The 21579-nt window shown below is 37.2% G+C and overlaps 1 long non-coding RNA gene across 1 annotated transcript in view; it reads right to left on the reverse strand.

Annotated features, from left to right (window-relative positions):
* Positions 1–2835: 2835 nt before the first annotated feature.
* The window catches only part of LOC140529832 (uncharacterized), a 31712-nt gene continuing 12968 nt past the window's right edge, over positions 2836–21579 (reverse strand). Inside the window, exons 2-4 of the long non-coding RNA XR_011975699.1 lie at positions 17774–17832; positions 9395–17600; positions 2836–8869 (exon numbers count right to left, since the gene is read on the reverse strand). This is a non-coding gene — a long non-coding RNA (uncharacterized lncRNA). The remainder of the gene's footprint in view (positions 8870–9394; positions 17601–17773; positions 17833–21579) is intronic.

The raw sequence follows: 21579 nt of genomic DNA on the forward strand, positions 1-21579 counted from the left end.
CTTTTGTTGATCAAAGTATTTAGAACTATGTCTTCCTGTAAATGCCACTTTGGTTATGTCCCCCCAATTTTGGCTTGTCTCATTATCCCTAATGAAATTATCAATTGTTTCTATTATCTGTTTTTGACCCACCTATTCTTTGAAATGAAGTTATTTAGACTTCAATTAATTTTCAGTCTTTAGCATATCTTTATTAAATATCATTTTACTGAATTGTGGTCAGTAAAAGATTTGTTTGATATTTCTGGGAGTTTTTGCATTTGCTGTCTATATTAATTTCACAGATCAAATTATTTCCCACAGTAACACAGACTCACATTGCTATAAAAACTTTATAACATTTTCTAATGGATGTCATGGTACCAAATGCTCAGTTTCCAAGCTACATGAAACAAAAGCTTTAAAAATATAGCAGAGGAGATTAAAATCATGTGGGAGCAGGCTGAGGCACCTGTCATGTTATGTCTACTCTTGGGTTGTCCAGAGCACATGTTCAGTGAGCATACAGAGGATGAGCTTACATCCTAATGATTTTATTCAATTATATAATTCATTATTTATGAAAGAATAATAGCAGTTCTTGTCCCAGAACTGTTTCTGTCTTATCTTTGTGGAAAAAAATATTATGATAAAAATAAAAATAAAAGAGGAGAGCAGAAGAGCAACAGAAGGTAGGGAATAAAGGGGAAGTATCTTCCTTTACCACTCCCTCCCCATTCTTTCCAGAACTTGAGCATTACCAAGAACTCCTGGGGGCATGGGCTTTTTGGCTACTTATGCGGTTCTGTTGGCTATTTCCCCCCACCTCAACCTTTGCTCTTCTGCCTTCCCCATCCTGTTTCAGGGTTCTGTAATCAAATGTGAGCTTGATATAGAGTTATTGCACCCAAGCATGGTCTTACAGAGAAGGTTCTCTTCTTTTTCTAGGCACAGAAGGGGGGAAATGTCATTCCTGTGCCCTATTTTATTGCCTAAAGGGAAGTGGTAGTGATGATATAAAAGAGCCCTGTATCCATATTCATAAGACATGGATCATAGATTGGAGATTGAATTTTGCTATTCAGTAGCTATGTGAATCCTAATCAATTTCCTGAGCCTCAGTTTCCTCATTTAACAAATGAGGGTCAATCAACCAACACTTATTGTGTGTTCACCATCCATCCAGCATTGTGCCAGCTAGCAAAAATGTAAAGATGAAATTAAATGGTCCCTCCCTTCTACTGGAAGAGACAACATGAACACACACAAGTATAGTTAAGTAACTATGTAGAAATACTTATATGTATATAGTTATATACATGTATATATACATATGTAACACATTACATTACATACCATCTTGCGATACTACTGGACCAGTGGGTTAGGGACACCCTCTTTCACTAAGTAATTCTAGGTATGGGCTCACATGGATAGAATTCAGCCCTGGGGGAGCCTGGCCTCTATAGTAAGAGATCACGTTCTTTGTCATATTTTCTGCCTTTTTACTCCTTCCACCCTGAGACTTTAGGAAAAAATCACATTACTTATGTTTGACTCATGGGTAGGGTTTCCTTAAAAGAGTCAGAAATATATTCAATATTTAATGTGGATTCGGTCTAGGACAGCTATTTGTTTTCTCCACACAAAAGAAACGCTTAAAATATAATAGACCCATAAAACAGATTAATGAAGACTTAAAACATGAAACAATAACCCATAGCTTCTATTATACTTTCCCTGAAGGTTGATGTTTGAAATATTAAAACATAAACTACTTAAAGAAGTAGTTAAACAGTCATTTCCTACTATGGTAACTCTAGCTTTTGTCTTTCCCAATAGTTACAAGCAAGTGGCTGAGCTTTAGTGATAGAAGGAACTTCTACACTGGCTGTTCCTCATATCATGGGAAATCACAGGTTCGTGTTTCTCTAACTCTCTGTATCTTTGTTTTGTTTCTGTCTTCATATATGTCTTTACATTCTAATCTCATTGGAACCTTACCATAACTCCATTAGGTAGGTAAAGTGTTATTACCATCCCTATCTTACAGAAAATTGAGACGAAGAGAGCTCAATTACATGACTACAGTCACATAGCTAGCATGGTTAAAAGTCCAAATTTGAGTCCATGTCTTTTCCCTGTCAAGCCCAGCACTCCACACGTAATTCTGCACATTATGGTGCAGTAGCCATACTGCTGGGCTTGGAGTTATGAAGACCCTAGGTAACATCCAATCTTAGACACTTACTAGCTGTGTGATCCTTGACAAGTCACTTAACCTCTGTTTACCTCAGTTTCACATCATCTACAGAGTGGGGATAATAATGACACTAACCTCTAAGGGTTATTGTGAGGATTGAGATAACATTTGTAAAGAGTACTTAACACAGTTGTCTGACAGTAACTTCCGTATAAATGCTTGTTTTCTTCCCATTTCTTCTTCTTTCCTGTTCAGATAAAAGGCCTATTTTTACTTTTCTGCTAGATGCCTAACACAGAACAGCTGCTATTATCTCTCTGGGCCCCAAAGTTAATGCCCTTGATCTGTTGGCTTGTAGCTAGGCGTTGAATTCCATCAAATTTTGCACTCTAAATGCTCTAAGTCAGGTGTTCTGGCTCTAAACAAGCTATGGTTACCTCCACATTTAGTGTGCACATGGAAATAATTCTTGAAATCAGATAGATTCACCAAACTGATCATTTAGCTTTACTTGGCTTACAAACCTACTTCAAGACATAGAGGAGTTTGAGAGAGGATGATGAACTGAAATGCATGACAGGGTAGCTGGGTAGTTTTCCTGCTGCTCCAAAGTCAGACACCTTCATTATACATTAGGATTATTTGAGGTTTTCAGATAAGCCCATAAACAAAGTAAAAACAAACAAACAAACAAGTATAGGATCAGTTTTAATATCTGCCCTTTAAGATTATCATGTTCTTTCACTAATAGTATTGTGAAGGAAAGATCCCTGGACTTGGCATAAAAAGGTCTAGGCTGGATACATACCCTCAGTGTTCAGTTGCTGTAAGTACATGAGGAAGCAGCTTCACTCCTCAGAACATCAGTTTACCAATCTGTAAAATGGGGATAAGCACAGTTGCCCTGCCCACTTAACAAGAATGTTGGGAAGAACAAATTGCTGATGTGCATGAAAACTTTTTGCTTCCAGAAAGTTCTATGCACAAATGAGCTAATATTATGACCAAGGTGACTAACAGTGAGCTTGAGTTGAATGCGCACATGTAATTGCAACTCCCACAGAACCAGAGTACCTTAGATTATGCATGGAATTATGACTTTTTTGACTTTTTGCATGGTGAATACACAAAGTAATCACCTCCTCGAAGAAGGGAGTTTATGAATTACTACAAAATTTTCAAACATTTATTTAAAAAGGTTACTGCTGAATATGCTATTAATAGAAATCAAATTTTGGGTGATATTCAGATGGGAGTGGGGTATACAGTAAATACAATCCAGAAACCATTAAATCCATGTAGAAGACTTCATTTTCCAAAGAAAGACAAATAGGTTTGGTACATGCAGAACAAAACAATTGTAAAAATCAAAAGATATTTCTTTTTAGATTAGCACTCTTCATATTTGTGGATTTGGACCAATCATGTCTGGAACAGATTTGCCCAATGACATCCATGCCATTTCACTATTTCTATGGAAATTTTGTATGGGTTTCAGGGTAATGAGGGGGAAATAATTCATTTGAAAGGACAAAAGGCAGTAACTCTGTGGCTTGGATCCATATGAAGGTATTTTTCCCATGTTTTTCTTCATTTTTATTTTTTTCCCAATAAATAGCAATTTATTTTTTCCAATTACATGTAAAGATAGTTTTCAACATTCATTTTTGTAACATTTTAAATTCCAAGTTTTTCTTCCTCCCTCTCCTCCACAATACAGCAAGTAATCTGATATAGGTTACACATGTACAGTCATGTTAAACATAATTCCACATTAGTCATGTTGGGAAAGAAGAACCAAAACAAAGAGAAAACCCACAAGAAAGAAACAAAGAACAACAAAAAAGTGAAAATAGCATACTTTGATATGCATTCAAACTCCATAGTTCTTTCTCTGGATATGGATAACATTTTCTATCATGAATCTTTTGGAATTTTCTTGAATCATTGTATTGCTGAGAAGAGCTAAGTCTATCAAAGTGGATCTTTGCACAATGGATCTGTTACTGTGTACAGTGTCCCCTTGTTTCTGCTCACTTCACTCAGCATCTGTTCATGGAAATCATCTGAAATTTTCCTACTCATTTCTTATATAATAATAGAATCCCATTACATTCACATTACTTGTTCCATCATTCCCCATTTCATGGGCATCCCCTCAGTTTCCAATTCTTTGCCACCACAAAAAGAGCTGCTTTAAATATTTTTGTGCATATGGGTGCTGTGTGGGATGCCCCCTCCCTTAATAAAATTAGAGTCTTGACCAAAGGAGTAAAAAGGAAAGATATTTATTCAGCTTTCTTGAGAATGGGCACTCTTGTCTGTGCTCAAGATGGCGATGGCTGAGAAGGGCAAGGGTGTGTCCTGCATAGCAATTTTTATAGACCCTGATCACAATACCCCCACCTTAACCCCCTTCCTCTTAGCCATTGACTGAGCCTTGAGGGTACAATGTACCTGTGGAAAATCTACTCCAGCAGCAAGGAATAAGTGTACAAGAGTAATTTTTAGAATGTGGGGGGGGGGGGTAAGAGAGTGAGCAACTTCTGTTTAAGGGCTATGGTGTAACATAGAGTAATGTCTAGGAAAGGAGATAAGAGAGTGAGTAAAGGCAGTCTCTGTCAAGAACTATCTCGTAGCACATAAAGAATTTTTAAGAAAACAGAATCTCAGGGGCAGAACCAAGATGGCAGAGTAGAAAGACACACATATGCTAGCTCTTCCCCCACAGCCTATAAAATACCTGTAAAGAAAGACTCTCAACAAATTCTACCACAGCAGAAGCTACAGAACAATGGAGTGGAGGATATTTCCAGCCCAGGGTGACCTGAAAGGCTGATGGGAAAGGTCTGTCACATGGGAAAGGGGAGCAGAGCCCAGTCCAGCCTTGGCCAAATAGCACAGCACCCAAAGGAGGACCACAGCAGGCCTTGATGACTGAATCCCCAGTGGCAGTAGTGCAATTTGCAGATCCCTCAACCCACAGGTGCCAAAGGTCAGTGAGAGGGTTTTTTCAGCTGGCTGAGAAGGGAGCAGGGTCTTCCCATTGCTCCAGCCACATGCAGCAGCAGCTTCCACAGCAGCCTGCATCCATTGTTGGATCGTAAAACCCCTGGGGGTACTGAGCAGTTGATTCTTAGTTCAGCCCTGTGTGGGCAGCCTGTCCCTACCTAATGCTCCTGGGGGAATCAAGCAACTGATCTTTATCTCACATTGAATGGCATCACTGCCCCACCAAAGCCCCTGAGGGAATTGAGCAGCTTAGTTGAATTTCAGCTCCCAGTGCTGGTTTGGTGGAACTGGAGGTCAGGTGGGTGTGGAGAAGAAACTGCTACTCACAGATTCTGGGCACAAAAGTTTCTTGTTGTCCCCAAACCAGTATACACATTTCATTGTGCCACCTTGGAGGAACTGAGATCTTAAAGATCTCCAGAGTATACCCTACTCTTAACAAAGGACCCAAAAGTCAAGTAACTGGATGGGAAAATGCCCAAAAAGGGAAAAAATAAGACTATAGAAGGTTACTTTCTTGGTGAACAGATATCTTCTCCCATCCTTTCAGATGAGGGAGAACAATCCTTACCATCAGGGAAAGACATAAAAGTCGAGGCTTCTGTATACCAAACATCCAAAATAAATATTGAATGGTCTCATGCTGTGGAAGCGCTCAAAAATGATTTTGAAAATCAAGTAAGAGAGCTGAAGGAAAGATTGGGAAGAGAAATGAAAGCAATGCAAGAAAATCATGAAAAACGAGTCAACACCTTGCTAAAGGAGACCCCAAAAAATGGTGAAGAAAATAACACCTTGAAAAATAGGCTAACTCAATTAGCAAAAGAGGTTCAAAAAACCAATGAGGAGAAGAATACTTTAAAAAGCAGAATTAGCCAAATGGAAAAGGAGATTCAGAAACTCACTGAAGAAAATAGTTTTTTTTAAAATTAGAATGGAGCAGATGGAGGTTAATGACCATGAGAAACCAAGAAATCACAAAACAAACCAAAAGAATGAAAAATGGGAGATAATGTGAAATATCTCATTGGAAAAACAACTGACCTGGAAAATACATCCAGGAGAGACAATTTAAAAATTATGGGGCTACCTGAAAGCCATGACCAAAAAAAAGAACCTAGACATCATCTTTCATGAAATTATCAAGGAAAACTACCCTGATATTCTAGAGGCAGAGGGCAAAATCAATATTGAAAGAATCCACTGATCACCTCCTGAAAGAGATCCAAAAAGAGAAACTCCCAGGAACATTGTAGCTGAATTCCAGAGTTCCCAGGTCAAGGAGAAAATATTGCGAGCAGGTAGAGAGTAAGAATTTGAGTATTGTGGAAATATAATCAGGATAACACAAGATCTAGCAGCTTCTATATTAAGGGATTGAAGGGCGTGGAATATGATATTCCAGAAGTCAAAGGAACTAGGATTAAAACCAAAAATCACCTACCTAGAAAAACTGAGTATAATACTTCAGGGGAAAAAATCATCTTTCAATGAAATAGAGGACTTTTGAGCATTCTTGATGCAAAGACCAGAGCTGAAAAAAAAATTTAACTTTCAAGCACAAGAATCAAAAGAAGCATGAAAAGGTAAACAGGAAAGAAAAATCATAAGGGACTTACTGAAGTTGAACTGTTTACATTCTTATATGGAAAGACAACATTTGTAACTCTTGGAACTTTTTTCAGTATCTGTGTAGTTGGAGGGATTATACACACATACACACAAACAAACACACACATGTGTGTGTATACATACATAGAGAGAGAGACAGAGACAGAGAGAGACAGAGTGTGCAGGGTGAGTTGAATAGGAAGGGATCACATCTTAAAAAAATAAAGTTAAGGGTTGAGAGAGGAATATTTTGGGAGGAGAAAACGAGAAATGAAATGGGGCAAATTATCTCCATAAAAGAGGCAAGAAAAAGACTTTTCAATGGAGGGAAAAAAGGGGGAGGTGAGAGGGAAAAACGTGAAGCTTACTCTCATCATATTTGACTCAAAGAAGGAATAAGATGCACACTCATTTTGGTATGAAAACTTATCTTACAATACAGGAAAGTGGGGGATAAAGGGATAAGAAGGGGGGATGATGAAAGGGAGGGCAATGGGAGGAGAGAGCAATTAGAAGCCAATATTCTTGGGGAGGGACAAGGTCAAAAGAGAGAATAGAAGAAATGGGGGGCAGGATATGATGGAGGGAAATATAGTCTTACACAACATGACCATTATGGAAGTCATTTGCAAAACTACACATATATAGTCTATATTGAATTGCTTGCCTTCTCATTGGGGATGGGTGGGGAGGGAGGAAGGGAAAGAAGTTGGAACTCAAAGTTTTAGGAACGAATGTTGAGAATAGTTTTTACATGTAACTGGGAAATAAGAAATGCAGGTAATGCGGTATAGAAATCTATCTTGCCCCATAAGAAAAGAGAGAAGATGGGGATGAGGAAAGGGAGGGATGTTAGAAGTGAAGGCAGATTGGTGGTAGGGATAATTAGAATGCTCAGCATTTTGGGGTGGGGGAAGGGGAAAGATAGGGAGAAAGTTTGGGACTCACACTTTTGTGGAAATGATTGTTGAAAACTTAGAACAAATAAATAAATTTTTAAAAAGAATGAAAATAAAGGTAAACATTAGTACATTTTTCCCTTTCATATCATGGGGTTTTAGGCATGCAGCACCCTTGAAATTTGGAAAAATCAAAATTAAATTTTTGGTCCTCCCTTTGTATCAGAGAAAAGTCTGAATTATCATGTTACTAAAAGAGAAAATATGTTGGTATTATACAATATTATATATTTTATGCATTTCCAAGTTTCTTAACTTTTTCTGTGTTGTCTACTGGTCTTTGTGTGTTATGCTGACCTGTCATATAGTGAAACCTCTATGGAGAAAGGTGTGATGTGGAAGTGATAACTTTATAAGGAACTGAAGAATCCTAAATTCCTATTCTGAACTTCCCACCTTGACATATAAACTTTCTATGTTGTACGAGAGAGAGAGAGAGAGAGAGAGAGAGAGAGAGAGAGAGAGAGAGAGAGAGAGAGAGAACAGAAAAACAGAATCTCTATTGTTTTGTTTCTCAGGGCCAAGTGAGACAAATGGGGATGATATAAGGGGCCCCTGAGAGGTTTTCATTAAATATACCTGTTCTGCTCAATCCCTCCTATTTTTTTTAAAAGGAAAGATATTTATTTCTCAATTGAAAACTTCCCACACCATTCCTGGTATACTTCAAAATACCTGCAGCAAAACAAAGAAAAGATATAACAACTAACAAAAACAATAAACCCACAACAGTCCTTTCCATCATAAAAGGATCTGTCTCTTCCTTCAAATTTTAAGGTTCCAGGATCTTGTGATGACAGTCCACTGGGTCAGAGTTAGCACTGGTCCCTTCACTCAGGTATGAGGCTGATTGATGCATTGACAAATTAAGGGGGGGGGGGCAGTCCTCTCCATGAGATTTCACTGAGGAGTCAATAACAGGCTCCAGTACTTACATAAATATACTAAATAATCATTGTTAACACAGCACATATCACTTCATAGAATAATTCCAACTTCTGGTCATGTGATACTTCTTCAAGCCATCTTCAGCACAGCATCTCAGCATCTTCTTTCCTTCTCCTTCTTGTAGAAATCCAGATGTCCACTCTCCTACAAAATGGACCTTAATACAATAACATTTTAGATGACCATTCCATGGCTTTATACACTTATCACCCTTACAGAATCAAAATTGTAACTTTGACCATTTGTCATGTTTAAGAAATTCACATTAACCAACTGAGGCAAAATAATAACTATGTATGCTAACTTCACAAGCCCTTGACCTGATTGTCTCCATACTATTACTAAGAATTAAAGGACTATAACTTATTGCTCATCTAAAATCCTAAGCCTAATAGCTTAATTTTTTAACTTAACTTCAAATATTCCCCTACTAATAATCTACTATTTAATAGCTCTGGTATAATGCTGCAAAACTTTTGATTATAGGAAATTCCCATTAAGAGTAGGGAAATTTCAGGGAAACATCTCCCTAACTTCATGTCAATCCCAAGCAGAAGTAGATTGTCACCTGGCATCCAGCCAGGCTTAAAGTCTGCCAGGTGTCAGTGGGAAAATTGAGTAAGGAAAATTCTACCTCAGCTCAGGCTGAGCAGTCGTTTCCCCAACCTTTCCATGAGCTTACCTTTGCAGTTTATACCAGCATCTCACAGACTCACTGGCATCATGGATCAATGGTTCAGATGGTCTTTCTTGCTATCCATACCTGGACTTAGAAGAACAGTCAGTTAATAGTCCCATAAAATCTTAACATAGCAAGCCCTAATTATCAGTTTCAGATATGACTATAATTTCACATTGGCTAAGGAACTATCTTGCTATCTTTCAAAACAAGTCTTAAATAGCTTGCATTTCTTTCTATACAAGTTCTAATTCCTGATTAAAAAACAATCAAAATCAAATTTACCATTAAAACCATGTTATTGCTCTAAATTTACATCTGTTTCCCAAGCTTCCCTATACCTTGAACCCTACACAGCCTAAAAGAATAAGCTACACATATGGTAAGTTCAAACACTAATTTCAACTTATGTTCATGTAATGAATTCAAATCCAAACAGAAACATTTAATTTTCCATTAATTCCAAATATTACCAGAGGTTACCTGCCTCTAAGAAACTGCACAAATTCTTTTCCCCTAATTAAAGATGTCTCTGATTTAGTCTGAGTAATCTGATTCAGTCAATTATTTTAATGTTAATTCCTTTTACATCATTTTGTAATAGGTAAAGACCTTATTCCAAGTTGGGACTTTGTCCCTTACTCCAAAGGAGTTTTAGTCCCATTTGTCTAAAAGAGCCCTGGAAAAACCTCACATTGAAAGCTCTTTAGATTTCTCTATTTGATCTGGCTCTCTAGAGGCCCATAAATTCTTCCTCATAATTATACCCAAATCTCTGTTTTATTTCCCATCTTTGATCCTATCAATCCAAATCTCCAGGTTGCTGGCTACTCCAATCAAGACCATCCCTGGAACCCCCAGAACACCTGGGGCCACCCCCAGACTCCTTCCTCAGTCCCTCTGTAGGTAAGATAACAAACTTCTTTAGCTGAAAGAAACCTTGGGTTGAATTCATTTGAGCAGGACTCAACATGTCACTATTTTTGGGTCGCGAACAATCACAACCTCAACAATTCCATACAATTACAGTTAACTTTAAATTCCAGTCTTGCTCTGTGGAACAATGATACAACTATATTTATACTTTGATTTTCTTTCTTTTATCTAATTATTTCTATAACATTCAGAAAGAATGTCCCATTCACACCAGAGTACCCATCTACCCAATTAATTCGAAACAACAAGATTCCACTATTTGCCTTGTGCTTGCATCTTAAACTATCTGCTTTGATTATAGAAATGTCATAAAGATGAAAAGTAAGAACCCAATTAGATATCAACTCCACTTTATAACCAGACTCAGAAATAATCAGTCACTGGAGATCATTTCTTTACATATTCAAATTCTCACCAAAGCAAGTTTTCTTTATACAATCTCCTCAGTTGCTGGGGCTGTACTTTTTGACTAGTCTTAGGACTGCTCCTTTCCACATATACACACACAGTATAATAGCTTTAGGTTTTAGCATTAGAACTATAAACAGCAAACTTACAATTTTCATAAGTGATAGCCAAATTGTTTTAGCTGTAAACATGAACAATAAACTTCAGATGACATCAACTGCATTTTCATGTCAAGATGGGCAGTCTTACCAATTGCAGACAGCAACTGGCTGGCTTCTCCATCCTGACTCATTCCCCTTCACCCTCTATCCACAGCTGTGGCTATGTGCTGAACCTAGATATATTCAGGCTGTAATTTTTTCACTAGAAGCAGGCACTTCCATCACGGAAAAAAGCCCTGAGGGCCCTGTGGGGATAGGAAGTCCCACTTTGGTGAGGGAGGGGATGGGGAATGCTGTGTGGACCAGATTAGACTGCAAGGTCAAGGTATCAGGGTGCCATGGGGAAAAATCCACTGAGGAAGAGTATGGGTCAAAGGGGAAATGGTCAAGAGAGTGCCATGGGAGCAGGGCCTGAGGTCTAAATGGGTGTTGCCTCAGGAGGAAGGGCTACAGAGTGTTATACCTCAGCTGGGTTGGGGGAAGGAGAGAAGGCCAAAGTCAGTTGACCCCCATTGCTCTTTTGGGAGGGAAGTTCTAACTATGAGCATCTCACAATCTCTCCTGAGAACAGGGTTCTGAGAGCTTGACAAGGATCATTACGTAGGAAACTTCTACCTATTTTCCCTCTAGGCTCACAGTACAATTTTAACTGTAAGAGAGTATTTATTTTTAAAGTCCCAAAAATGGGCCATGCTTTGTGGCCCTCTAGGTGATACTGAGGTCAAATAGTGTTGCAAAAGAACATGAACTTTTTCTTTTTATGTTCTTTAGAGAAACTAAATTTTTCCCAATTTTCTAAAAGATGAACTTTTGAGAACTGAAGAAATTAACTCACAAATACAAATTGGGTAGGGCTTCCAAAAATCATGCAAAGATTTTATAAAGCATTTCTTCATACAAAAATAAATATCTTCCTCTTTTAAGAACGTTTACAATTTATCACAAGACTCTCATGAACCTAATTGGCAAAAATTGCAAAAGATCTAAAAACCAAAGCCTTTTCATAGTTGCCCATAAGCTTCTTTTTATAAACATATCTTTGTAAATGCTTGATTCATAGCAAAAACAATTTTAGTTAAAACATCCTTCTTAACATCAGAAATAAACTTTTTAACATACTTAATAGATCCTCAGGTGGAACAGGCTTGAAAATCACACCCATATATAAAACAAATATGTATTCTTTTAAGGATCCTCATTTTCTCAATATGAATTCTACAACACAGAAACTCTTACATAGAATTCATAACAGCTTATTTTAACCAATTCATTATTAATTTAATAATGCCATTCCTAATATAACAACACTTAGATTTACTTTAAAAATTTAAAACTATTTAAGTTTACTTAAAACTTAAAAAAAAAATAATCATTAACCCATTCAGGTGAGTGCATTTCCACATCACTTTGCACAGTAATTCATCTTTGTACCACCATGTGTGCACACTCTATCACCTGACCAGATAGAATCATCTCCAATTTGTGTTATTAATTATCGAATCAAGTTACATGATTTTTCTGTCTCCTTAAAATACTCCCTTACACCCTCACCACTTACTGATGCCATCTGAAATTGACACAACAGGTCCAGGACAACTATCTAGGGACAAGAGGGGTTTAAATAACCCCCATTTATTCCCAAATATTATCTGCCTTCCATATTTTCAATCAAATCTTTATTCACCTTTCCAAATCTCTCAATTCCGTTACTCAGATTATACAACTTTCCTTTACATTTTAATCATAAGATAAGATAAGTCATAAGTTATTACTTTTTATTTAAATTCAATCTAAATAACCTTTCTTCTTTTCTGAAAAAGTTTAAAATTATGTTAACCTAAAATGTGCTTAAGTCAACTGGCTTTAGCCTTGGTAAAAGAGATCTTACTAATTCTGAACCAATGTTAACTAGGTGGGCTTGACTTACCCTCCAAGAAGGGAACTTGGAAACTTAATAATTCATTGAATTGTAACAATTACCAATCACAATAACTGTCTGTCAGTTTTCCAATCAAATTACAAATTTTCATTTTCTCCACATACCCAAATCTTCTGAACTGATATGGGGAAGAGAGTGGCTGAAAGCACATGAGCCTATTTTTGCCCCATCTCCCATTTTTCTTTATATCATTTTTTTCTTTTCTGCTTTTATTCAGACTACCTTTATTCTCCTTTATATTCCAAATAAAAATAAAATGCCTAACAATTTTGTCCTACCTCAAACCTTAAAAACTAGAGGGAGTTAAATGTCTAACAATTTGCATACCAAGAAAGCCACATTTCTTCCCCTCCTTAAAAAGATAAAATAGAATGAAACCCTTTTCTTTATCCTAAAGTGATCACTTAAAAAAAAACCTCTTCTTATTATTCATTTATTTTTATCGCTTTAAAACCCTTGTCTAGTATCAGATATATTGACTTAATTTGAACATAAAGTATCAACTTTAGCTTCAAGACCTAATTAAACCTAAATTCAAAACTCTCAGACCTTCTTCTAAGTTGCCTGTTTCAGATTTTTTGGCTAATCCACCACTTACTTCCACCAGACTTTAATAAATTCTCACCTATCTGAAACATTAAATTAAGAGTGACACATATCACCTATTCACAGTTCCAAAGATGACCAGAGTGAATTCAATTACCTTTCTGTTGTGTTCCATTACACAAAAATTTCTCCTTTGGGCGAGGCAGGAAATGATTAAATGCTGGTTAGCCTGCCTTTCTTTGGTCTGAGAAAAAAGGATAAATTCCCTCCATCCCTGTCCCTCTGTCAAGGACAGTCCAGCTCAGATTTTCTGTTCTTACTGGCTGACTGGATAAATTTACAACCTTATAAAATGTCAAATAAAACAGAGACACAGAAATATCAACACAACATATATAGACAAGGCATTTAACAAAATAGGAGTGTACATATAGGTTTAAATTTTTGGCAAACCCAGTCGTTGGAGAATCCATACTTTGGCCAGAAGACATTTCCTCCAAGCTGAGTGCCTGCTCAGACTAAACAATACTTAATCATCTTCTTCTCATCTTTTCCCTAATATTTTGGTAGTTCATTCCAATTACTAAGTTTTGACCCAAGAGGACTATCAGTTGCCATATGAGGTAATTCGCCACCACTTTCCTTAGAATTAGTCTTCCCCATCTTTATGGACTCTAACCACTTAAGTGGGAGATTAAACAGCCCTTGCAGACTCGAATTGCTTAGGATTACACCTACCCAAACCTTATGGACTCTAACCACTTAGGAGGCTAAACTACACTTACCCAAACCTTACTGACTCTAACCTTTTAGGTGAGAGGCAAATCCAGGAGCTCATTGGTCTTAGCTAGACAAGCCTTATGGACTCTAACCACTTGTGGTGCCAAGTCTCACAGATCTTGCTTGCCTGGATAGGGGGAGGGGGGGCCATTGTGCACACTAACTCATGACACCAAGTTGGTTTCACTTTGATCTGGTGGCCTTGATGACCTCTTTGTTACCCCTGGAGCTCCACTGTTTCCTTTTTACTGGGTCAAGAACTCTCTTCAGGACTTTCCCTTCTCAAGGAGGATTCCCTGGGAACCAGGCTCATGAGCCACCAGGAAAGCTGGCATGGCACCTGCCCCCAAGTTGGTACCAGAGAAATTCCAAGGAAAAGGGGAGTTTCCCTGTCAACACACCAAAACTGTGTGGGATGACCCCCTTAATAAAATTAGAATCTTGACCAAAGGAGTAAAAAGGAAAGATATTTATTCAGCTTTCTTGAGAAAGGGCACTTCCACCTACTATCAAGATGCTGATTGCTGAGGAAAGCAAGGATGTGCCCTGCACAGCAGTTTTTATAGATCCTGACCACAATACCCCCACCCTAGCCCCCTTCCTCTTAGCCCATTGTCTGAGCCTTGAGGGTACAATTTATCCATGGAAAATCTACCACAGCAACAAAGAATAAGTGTACAAGAGCTATTTTTAGAAAAAGTAGGGGTAAGGGAGTGAGCAACTTCTGTTCAAGGACTGTCATGTAACACAGAGTAATGTCTAGGAAAGGAGATAAGGGAGTGAGTAAAGGCATTCTCTGTCAAGGACTATCTTGTAGCACAAAAAGAATTTTAAGAAAACAGAATCTCTATGGTTCGGTTTCTCAGGGATGGGTGATACAAACAGGGCTGATACAAGGGGCCCCTGAGAGGTTTTCACTAAATATACCTATTCTACTCCCTGAGGGGTCTTTATTAAATATACCTGTTCCACTCAGTTCTTTTCCCTTTGTATGATCTCTTTGGGATACAGATGTAGTAGGGGAATTGCTGGATCAATGGGTATGTGCAGTTTGGTTGCCTCTTGGTCATAGTTCCAAATTGCTCTTCAAAGCTCCACAACAATGCATTAGTGTTCCAATTTTCCCACATCTTCTCCAACATTTTTCATTTTCCTTTCTGTCAGATTAGCCAGTCTGATAGGTGTAAGGTGATACCCTTGAGTTTTTTCATTTGCATTTCTCTAATCAATAGTGATTTAGACCATATTTATTTTACTATAGATAGCTTTAATTTCTTCATCTGAAAATTGCTTCTACATATCCTTTGACCATTTATCAATTGGTGAATGGCTTATATTCTTATAAATTTAATTCAGTTCTCTGTATATTTGAGTGATGAGATCTTTAGCAGAAACACTTGCCAAAAAACTGTTTCCCCACTTTCTGCATTCCTTCTAATCTTGGTAACATTGATTGTGTTTGTGCAAAATCTTTTTAACTTAATGTAATCAAAATTATCCATTTTGCATTTCATAATGTTCTTTATCTCTTGCTTAGTCATAAAATCTTCCCTTCTTCATAGATTTGACAGTAAACTATTCCTTGCTCTCCTTATTTGCTTATGGTATTACCCTTCACTGCTAAATCACATAACCATTTGGACCTCATCTTGGTATACAGTGTGAGGTGTTGGTCTATAATTAGTTTCTGCCATGCTGTTTTCAGTTTTCCCAGCAGTTTTTATCAAATAGTGAGTTCTTATCCTAGAAACTGGACTCTTTGAGTTTATCAAACAGTATATTACTATAATTATTTGCTACTGAGTCTTGTGTTCCTAACCTATTCTACTGATCCACCATTCTATTTCTTGGTCAGTATCAAATAGTTATGATGATTGCCACTTCATGATATAGCTTTAGATCTAATATGGCTAGGTCACCTTCCTTTGCATTTTTTTCATTAATTTCCTTGATATTCTTGGCCTTTCATTCTTCCAGATGAATTTTATTATTATTTTTTCTACTCTATAAAATAATTTTTGGTAGTTTGATTGGTATGGCACTGAATAAGTAAATCAATTTAGGTAGAATTGTCATTTTTATTATATTAACTCAGTCTATCCATGAGCAACTGATATTTTTCCAATTATTTAGATCTGATTTTATTTATATGAAAAGTGTTTTGTAATCGTGTTCTTGGGTTTGCCTTGGCTGATAGACTTCCAAATATTTAATAATGGAATAACTGTAATTGTAAATGGAATTTATCTATCTCTTGCTCCTGGGCTTTGTTGGTAATCTATAGAAGTACTTATGATTTATGTGTGTTTATTTTATGTCTTGCAACTTTGCTAAAGTTGTTAATTCTTTTTAGCAGTTGTTTTAGCTGATTCTCTAGGATTCTCTATGTATATCATCATACCATATGCAAAGAGAGAGAGTTTTATTTCCTCATTCCCTATTCTAATTCCTTCCATTTCTTTTTCTTCTCTTATTGCTTAAGCTGACATTTCTAGTACATGTTAAATAATAATAGTAGTGGTCATAGACATACTTGTTTCACCCTTGATTGTACTTGGAAAGCTACTAGCTTATTCCCATTCCATATAATTATTGCTGGTGGTTTTAAATAGATATATTTATCATTTTAAGGAAAACTACATTTATTCCCATGCTCTCTAGTGTTTTTTAATAGGAATGGGTGTTGGATTTTGTGAAAAGCTTTTTCTGTATATATTGAGATAATCATATAATTTCTGTTAGTTTTGCAATTGATATGGTCAATTATGCTGATAGTTTTCCTAACATTGAATGAACCTTGCATTGTTGATATAAATATCACCTGGTCATAGTGTATTATCCTTGTGATAAATTGCTCTTTGCTAACATTTTATTTTAAAATTTTTGCACCAATATTCTTCAAGGAAATTGAAATATAATTTTCTTTATTTTGACTCTTTCTGCTTTAAATATTAGCACTATATTTGTGTCATAAAAGGAATTTGGTAGGACTTCATTTTCACCTATTTTTCCAAATAGTTTATATATTATTGGAATTATTTTTTATCTGTCTCTGGAGGTTTTTTTTCCTTAGGGAGTTCCTTTATGGCTTGTTCAATTTCTTTTTCTAAAATGGGGTTATTTGGGGGGGTGGAGCCAAGATGGTGGACTAGAAAGACACACTTACATAGGGTCTCCCCACACAGCCCACAAAATATCTGTAGAGAGGGACGCTCAACAAATTCTGGAGCAGCAGAAGTGGAGAACAACAGAGTGGAGGAGATTTCCAGCCGACGGTGACCTGAAAGGCCCACGGGAAATGCCAGCTGTGCCAGGCACAGAACGGAGCAAGGAGCCCAGCCTAGCCTTGGCCACAGTGCAGGTGTGACAAGACTCTGGGAGGAGGACACCTCGGGGACAGAATCTCCAGTCAAAGCAGTGGGGCCTCAGATCCATCAACCTACAGGCGCCAAAGGTCAGTGTCAGGGTTTTATCAATTAGCCAGGAAGGGGGAAGGGCCTTCCCATAGCTCTGGCAGCAGGCAGCAGCCACAGAGGGTGCACAGCAGCCCATACAGACCGCTTGTTGTTGGAGCTTAAAAACCCCTGGGGCCACTGAAGAGCTGAGTCTTACCTCAGCCCTGGGTGGAGGACCTGGCCAAGCTGGTCTTTGTCTCATGCTGAATGGCAGCCCTAAAAAAAAAAATAAAAAAAAAAAATGAATGGCAGCCCTGCCCATCCAGCTTATCTGAAAATCATCCCCCAGTGCTGGCTTGGTGGAACTGGATGCCAGGTGGCTGTGGAGAGGTAAATGCTAAGATTCTGGGCACAAGAATACCTCTCTGCATCCAGATTGTGCCACCTTGGAGGAACTGAGATCTCACAGATATCCAGAGCATATCCTACTCTTGACAAAGGACCCAAAAGTCAAGTAACTGGTTGGGAAAATGCCCAAAAAAGGGGGAAAAAGTAAGACCATAGAAGGCTACTTTCTTGGTGAGCAGATATCTCCTCCCATCCTTTCAGATGAGGAAGAACAATGCTTACCATCAGGGAAAGACATAGAAGTCAAGGCTTCTGTTTCCCAAACACCCAAAATAAATATTCAATGGGCTCAGGCCATGGAAGAGCTCAAAAAGGATTTTGAAAATCAAGTTAGAGAGGTGGAGAAAAAACTGGGAAGAGAAATGAGAGAGATGCAAGAAAAGCATGAAAAGCAGGTCAACACCCTGCTAAAGGAGACCCCAAAAAATGCCAAAGAAAATAACATCTTGAAAAATAGGCTAACTCAATTGGCAAAAGAGGTTCAAAAAGCCAATGAGGAGAAGAATGCTTTAAAAAGCAGAATTAGGCAAATGGAAAAGGAGGTCCAAAAGCTCACTGAAGAAAATAGTTCTTTAAAAATTAGAATGGAACAGATGGAGGCTGATTTTGTGAGAAACCAAGAAATCACAAAAGAAAACCAAAAGAATGAAAAAATGGAAGATCATGTGAAATATCTCATTGGAAAAACAACTGACCTGGAAAATAGATCCAGGAGAGACAATTTAAAAATTATGGGACAACCTGTAAGCCATGATCAGAAAAAGAGCCTAGACATCATCTTTCATGAAATTATCAAGGAAAACTGCCCTGATATTCTAGAAACAAGGGCAAAATCAATATTGAAAGAATCCACTGCTCACTGCTGGAAAGAGATCCAAAAAGAGAAACTCCTAGGAACATTATGGCCAAATTCCAGAGTTCCCTGGTCAAGGAGAAAATATTGCAAGCAGCTAGAAAGAAACAATTCAAGTATTGTGGAAATACAATCAGGATAACACAAGATCTAGCAGCTTCTATATTAAGGGATCGAAGGGCGTGGAATATGATATTCTGGAAGTCAAAGGAACTAGGACTAAAACCAAGAATCACCTATGCAGCAAAACTGAGTATAATACTTCAGGGGAAAAAATGGTCTTTCAAAGAAATAGAGGAGTTTCAAGCATTCTTGATGAAAAAACCAGTGCTGAAAAAAAAATTTGGCTTTCAAACACAAGAATGAAGAGAAACATGAAAAGGTAAATGGCAAAGAGAAGTCATAAGGGACTTACTAAAGTTGAACTGTTTACATTCCTACATGGAAAGACAATATTTGTAACTCTTGAAAATCTTCAGTATCTGGGTAGTGGGTGGGATTACATACACACACACACACACAGAGAGACACAGAGCACAGAGTGAATTGAATAGGATGGGATAATATCTTTAAAAAAATGAAATTAAGCGGTGAGAGAGAAATATATTGGGAGGAAAAAGGGAGAAATGGAATGGGGCAAATTATCTCTCATAAAAGATGCAAGCAAAAGACTTTTCAGTGGAGGGTAAAAGAGGGGAGGAGAGAGAAAAACATGAAGCTACCCTCATCACATTCGACTAAAGGAAGGAATAAAATGCGCACTCATTTTGGTATGAAAACCTATCTTTCAATACAGGAAAGTGGGGGAGAAGGGGATAAGCAGGGTAGGGGGGAGGATACAAGGGAGGGCAGTGGGAGGAGGGAACAATTTGAAGTCAACACTCTTGGGGAGGGACAAGATCAAAAGAGAGAATAGAAGCAATGGGGGGGAGGAGAGGATGGAGGGAAATATAGTTAGTCTTATACAACATGACTATTATGGAAGTTATTTGCAAAACTACACAGATATGGCCTATATTGAATTGCTTGCCTTCCCAAAGTGAATGTGTGGGGAGGGAGGGATGTAGAGAAGTTGCAACTCAAAGTTTTAGGAACACCTGTTGAGTATTGTTCTTGCTACTAGGAAATAAGAAATACAGGTAATGGGGTATAGAAAGTTATCTTGCCCTACAGGACAAAAGAGAAGATGGGGACAAGGGAAGGGAGGGATGTTAGAAGAGAGGACAGATTGGTGATAGGGGAAATTAGAATGCTTGGTGTTTGGGAGTGGAGGGAGGGGAGAAATAGGGAGAAAATTTGGAACCCAAAATTTTGTGAAAATGAATGCTAAAAGTGAAATAAATAAATAAATTTAAAAATAAAATAAAATAAAATGGGATTATTTAAGTATTTTATTTCCTTTCCTATTAATCTGGGCAATGTATACTTTTATAAATATTAATCCATTTCACTTAGATTGTCATATTTATCATACAGCTGGGCAAAATAGCTCCTAAAGATTGTTTTAATTTCCCCCTCCTTGGTGGTGAATTTGCCCTTTCCATTTTTGATACTGGTAATTTGGTTTGTTTTCTTTCTTTTTCTCAATCAAGTTAACCAAAGTTTATCTGTTTTATTGTGTTTTTTTCATAAAACCAACTCAGTTTTAGTTATTTATTCAATAGTTTTCTTACTGCAAATTTTGTTAATCTTTCCTTTGATTTGTAGAATTTCTAATTTGGCATTTAATCGGGGACTTTTGATTTGTTCTTTGTCTAGCTTTTTTAGTTACATGCCCAATGCATTAATCTGTTTTTTTCTCTATTTTATTCATGTAAACATTTAGAGATATAAAATTTCCCCTAAGATTTGCCTTGCCTGCATTTCATAAATTTTGGTATGTTTTCTCATTTTTGCCATTCTGTTTGATGAAATTATTGATCATTTCTATGATTTGCTTTTTGACACATTCATTCTTTAGGATTAGATTGTTTAGCTTCAATTAATTTTAATCTCTCTTTCCATAGCCCTTTATCATTCATAATTTCTATTGCATCATTATTTGAAAAGGATACATTTAATATTTCTGCCTTTCTGCATTTGATTGAGAGGTTTTTATGTCCTAATACATGAGAAAAGGCATATTTCTTTTTATCCCAATTCACTTTTATCCAGAAGTCTATCACATCTAACTTTTCTGAAATTCATTCACCTCATTAACTTCTTTCTTGTTTATTTTGTGTTAAAATTTACTAGTTCTGAGAGGGGAAGTCTGAGATACTGCACTGGTATAGTTTTGTTTTCTATTTCTTCCTATAACTCTCCTCCTTTAAGAATTTGGATGCTATACCACTTAGTGCATATATGTTTAGTATTGATATTACTTCATTGTCTATGGTACCTTTTAGCAAGATGTGGTTTCATTCCTTATCCTTTTAATTAGATCCATCTTTGCTTTTGCTTTGTCAGAGATCAGGATTGTTACCTTGGATTTTTTTTTTACTTCACCTGGATTCAACTCTTAGCCTTTTACCTCTGTGTGTATCTCTCTGCTTCAAATGTGTTTCTTCTAAACAACATGCTATAAGAGTTGGATTTTTAATCCACTCTTCTGTCCACTTCCATTTTATGGGAGAGTTCGTTCCATTCACACTCAGAGTTATGACGGGTAACTATCTCCCTCCATCTTATTTTTCTCTCTTTTTATATTTTTTCTCCTTTCACCCTTTTCCTCCTCAACAGTGTTTTGTCTTCTTTCCCCTTCCCCATCCTCCTTCTGCTCT

The sequence above is a fragment of the Notamacropus eugenii genome, chromosome 2 (genome assembly GCF_028372415.1).
Source record: "Notamacropus eugenii isolate mMacEug1 chromosome 2, mMacEug1.pri_v2, whole genome shotgun sequence".
Lineage (NCBI taxonomy): Eukaryota > Metazoa > Chordata > Mammalia > Diprotodontia > Macropodidae > Notamacropus > Notamacropus eugenii.